This window comes from Rhopalosiphum padi, chromosome 3 (assembly GCF_020882245.1).
Source record: "Rhopalosiphum padi isolate XX-2018 chromosome 3, ASM2088224v1, whole genome shotgun sequence".
In the NCBI taxonomy this organism is placed as follows: Eukaryota; Metazoa; Arthropoda; class Insecta; order Hemiptera; family Aphididae; genus Rhopalosiphum; species Rhopalosiphum padi.
The window spans coordinates 12,011,735-12,017,115 of NC_083599.1; the positions used below are offsets into that span (position 1 = coordinate 12,011,735).

At 36.0% G+C, this 5,381-nt stretch overlaps 1 pseudogene; it reads right to left on the reverse strand.

The window, feature by feature from the left end:
• Positions 1–3,059: 3,059 nt before the first annotated feature.
• Positions 3,060–3,834, reverse strand: LOC132924797 (uncharacterized; annotated as a pseudogene).
• Positions 3,835–5,381: the final 1,547 nt, after the last annotated feature.

Below are 5,381 nucleotides of genomic sequence, written 5' to 3' on the forward strand. Positions count from 1 at the left end.
ACATGTGTGCCGATTGGTATTTGATATTATTAGAAGTGTAAGATTTTAATGTTGTTAACAGTATCCAGCACAACGTAAATAAAAAATAACTGATAGGTATCATATCAAAAGCAAGCACTTAGTTAGAACTCTGTGAAAAAACAATTTCTGTAGTGATATAATTACATTTAGTAAGTAATGGTTAAACCTTTAAAAGACTTGATATAATATAGAAAGTAAAATGGCATTTTTTAATATTACAATCATAGCCGAAAATCGTGGGGGGGCTTTGCAGGAGCTTAGCCCCCCCCCCAAAAAAAAAAAAATAATTTGAAGTTAATGCCCACTTAAAAATATTAAACAAATACATAATACCATAATTTTGTACAGTTTGTAGAATTTTTATCATTTTATATTCTTTATCCACAATTATATAAATGTACCTAGTTACTAGGTACTAGGTCCTAGTATATTACATACATACTATTTACCAATTTATTAATTACGGTAACATACTGAACAATTAAGACATTATTATTGGTGATATTGAAGATATTAAAAAGAATATTTCACCTCAAGTATTTCCTAATCTTTATAAAATGATACATCTTGCTTGTAAACTGTGTATATTCGTCCAAGGGCATCAGTCGAATAACACCAGCGAAGCCAGCAACAGCATCACCATTCTTCCTGCGTTGAAATGTCTTCGATGCAGCATTCCATGTATAATAGCGTGGCATTTCCGAATATAGTAAAGTCCTCGCGAACGGATCGCTTTCGCATGTCGAAAAATAATTTGTCAATGTTGTCGCTGATGGTCGTTCTGCTCTTTGCACTGCATTCGCTTCCGTAAAGTAGACACGCTGGCCGTTCTCCAAGTGAACTGCTAAATGTACAACAGTCGGGTGACGTTCATGAATCGGAAATAAAAACAGCCGCCAAATTGCCTCATTACAACTCACGTAACGTCAAAGTTGAAATTTCATCACCTCATCGTTTGCATTTGGATCAGCAATGCCAAACACAGCCATGTCACTCCCTTTGTTCACATATTTACAAACGTATTTGATAGATTTTATGGAATTGCAATATTCAACATTGCAGTGAGTTGAGAACGTTTTCAACAAAAGTGGACAATATGGAACGATCCAGCGCTTATCGACAACGACATCGTTTCCTTTCACTTTCATCGTGATTGATCTGCCGTTGTCATCAGGAGAACGTCGATTCCACTGATTGTGTCAGCCACCAACGGACGGGGAAAACGCTTTGTGCAGTTTCCGTTTACCATGCACAGTGACCCTGGATTGTGAGCTCCGCAAGGGCCATGTATCATGTTCGATGTCACAATGGAATGCAGCTCAGGATCAGTTACTGGATCTGGTATTTTGGCAGAAATGATCGAATCAATATGATCTGGTTGGATCTTGTCGAACATCCAAAGCAGAATGTGTGAATGTGGTAAACCACGCTTCTGCCATTCAACCGAGTACATCCAACAACGGAGTGCGCCAAAGACCTTCTGCTTAACGATGTAATCCATGAGTACAACCATTTGAAGGTGCTATTGGTGCCATTGATTGTACCTTCATTAATATTCTTGCACCTAAAGATCACGAAGAAGCTTATGTGAACCATCATGGAAATCACTCGTTGAATGTTCAAGCAGTATGTATAGAAATGTTTTAATTAATTTACAAATTTATACAAATTAATTTATGAACCCAAACCTAAAAATTTTAAGTACCAATCCAAGATATCCAGGAGCCAGAAATGATTCATATATATGGAGCACATCACCCATTCGTCGTGCAATGGAAATATGGAATATCATTACAATCAGAGAGAACGCCATACTTGACTCATTGGTAATAATTTTACAAACAAATTTAATTTAAATATTCTTCTCATTTTTAAGTAAACTAACTTATTGAATATTGATAAAGTAATTTAATTGAATGTTATATTATAATTTATAATATAACAAATTTATAATATAATTTATGTATATTTATGTTATTTTATTTTACTCTATATTTACCTAGAGTCTATGTGATTCTGGCTATCCATTGGAGCCATGGTTAATGACTCCACTTCCACATTACAGAGAAGGCACTCGACAATTTAAATATACTTAAAAACTTTTTTTGAAAAATTCTCTTGAAGAAATTTGCGAGTGGGATCATACAAACTCGTCAAATTAAGCTGGCACTTTCCAAGTATTAATTCTTCAACTAGAATTAATAATTAAGTTAGTTACTATTTCGAAAATATTTAGACTTGGTTCCCACTATCAAAACAATTTCAACAAATTAATATTGATTTAAAATTGGCCATGGACATAGCTCAAGATACTTTGATCGAGTTAGAAGATTACAGAAAACACACTCAGAAAAATTTTGATGACATTTTTTTAGCTGCCAAAAAAATTTCTGACAAGTTCAATGTGACAATGAAAATTCCAATAATTAATAAAAGAGAAGTACATAGAATAAACATACAAACTAATAATCCTGAAGAATATTTTCGCATATCGGTTTTTATTCCATACTTAGACTCTTTCATAAGTCAATAAAAAAAATCTAGATTTCTTAACCATATTGACAAATTGTTAAGTTTTCACTCTCTTTTCGACGAAAATTCTACAAAAGAAGAATTAAAAATATAAGCTGACTTTTACGAAGAAGATTTAAATGGTAATAATTCAATAATAGAAGAGTTTCAACTGTGATCAAGGAAACTTAAAACATTGAAAATGAAACCAAAGAATTCCATTGATGCACTGAAGTTGTGTAATACATATATACAAATATACAGACATACATCCAGGCGTAAAAAAGTTAAGTATTTCAAATTTTGTCTACACTTCTTAATCTATGGCTCCATAAAACGGACTTTTTCATCTCTCAAACGAATTAAAATTAATATTAGTGATTTTTTGTTATAGAAAAGACCATATGGATACGCTATGTTAAACACAAGTGGATTTCTCCCACTATTCTGAGACACATTATTTACTAAATCAATAGACTCTAAATAATTTTTAATTTTTGTCTTACACATTTTCGACGTATGACTTTTTAATTTACACGTAAAGCATTCCCACTCTCTGGCTGGACATGTACGAACATCGTGCTTCCTTCCGTATCTATAGCATTGGCCAAACTTAAAAGCTCGTGAACTTTGACTGCCGTGCTGAACTGACTGACCCCTTTTTTGACGTTTTCCCAGACCACGGTTTTTCTCCAGAATTTTCGTTTCCACTTAGGTTCCGACTTCGATGACGAAGGTGACTGACGAGACATATTCTTCCCATTATTGACAAAATTTACTTGTGATCTATTATTCATTTGTTGTGTTTGATTACACACAAACTCCACATCCAAAGCAATTTTTCAAATGCTTTTTCAAACGTCAGAGGGTCTATACCAAGTAATTTTCGTTGACACGCCTCATCACTTAGCCCCACAATAATACGATCTTGCAGAGCATCGTTTAAAAACGAGCCAAATACGCAAAAACTCACTAATTTTTTTTATGCCGTTATGTACTCCCGAGTTGACTCACCCTGGCTCTGTGTACGTTGGTTAAATATAAATCTTTCACTCACTACAAGATGACACGGTGTATATATTTCTTCCAATTTGGACACTAATTCTTCATGTGACTTTGATTGTGGATCATCTGGCAACAAGCATCTTTTAACTGACTGTATGCTTCCGATCCAATGTATGCGATCAAATAAGATTTTTTGTCAGCTTCTTTAACTTTTTAAACGATCAACTGAGCGTTTAGACGATCTAAATAGTTACTAAATAATTCCGAATCCGGTATATATTGCGATATATTCGACATTATAACCACAAACAACCAAAAAAATAAAAAATATTTTCACCGCATTTTTTTTTTCGTCGCCAAATGTTACGTATTACTACTGGGAATCCGAGGGCACACATCACACGCATTGACTAAGGACGACTGGTTTATTTATTATAAACGCACGACGGCGGAACACATAATAATGTTATATACACATATTATACAGGTAATCTCTGATAACATATCGTGCACATCGATAGCATTTTATTATTGTTGTACAATATATATATACTTACATAACACTTATTTGGGAACCCATTTTTTTCGGTGGACACCCCAAAAAGGCATGAAATGTCATGGCAGATAGCCTGATAAAATGCGGGCTACTCCATCCTTGGTCTCAAATCACTGGTAGAATGGTGATGGATGATGAGGGAAGAGAATGTTTGCGGTCCTTACTGGTTCACATTTTGTCCCGTTTGAGCAGGCCAGGATGGCGAGGCATTGAGCGAGAAAACTTCATCTTGACACAGGAGGACACGAAGGCTGTCTATATCTTGACAACAAAGCTGATTCATGACACACTGCAGGTTTTGACCTTACCTGGGCAAGGTAGAATACGATCAAATCAAGGAACAACTGATCGAAGACGCCATAAACATTCTGCTTCCATACTTCATGCTAAACCATACTGAGTGTGCAACAGGCCGCGTTTTTAATTCCATTTACAACAGAATAGCTGGTTGTATGGGATACACAACTTTAAACACATAATTGTATCATTTAATTATAAAATTCACACAGAATCATAGGAAACACTGGCTGCCTGCTACAACCATACACTTTCATACATATGATGACTCACAAGACGCATTGTACACTTTCTTGAACCACTTGATTTCTGCGTTCTGGAAGGATGTAAAGAAAGTTAAGAGATATATCGTGTGGGAAGTACTAGATGACGACATCAAAATGGTTGTTAACGAGAGGCCCGCATACATTGCGATGGACCCATGCAAGATCAGCTATGACATGCTGAAGTTCCAAGGGAATGTAACCGGGAGAAACAATTACAAGAGTGATCCTGCTTCTACGATGTGTGTTCTTCCCAACCTCCGTATGAATGACGTCACATTGCCTGTATGGGATAAGATACCTGACAACTGTGTTGTTATGTTCCAACAAAAGGCTGTAGACTCTCCACCTCCTTTTGAAGCGTTAAGGGTGGAAAGAATCCTAGTTCGTACACACAGACAACATATGGATGATTTGCAGGAAAACAGCGGCACGTTCCAGTCACTTCCAACTGCTTCTAGTCACAGGAAAAGAAGAGGAGCAGGGATTCAGTAGCACAAGGGGCCATTGTGCTACACGGGAAGAGCACTAGGGTAATCACAAAGATATTACAGCCTTAGATCCTGGTTGTCCGCCAGACTGAGAACAGTCCCACCCAGCAGGAGATCACTACACATTCAAATGAAAAAAGAATACCAGGATGCCTAGAGGAAATTGTCTCATCGTCACACGTCCAAAGTCACATATGTAGAAAGTGCAGTAAGCAGTGTAATGAAAGACTTGCTCTA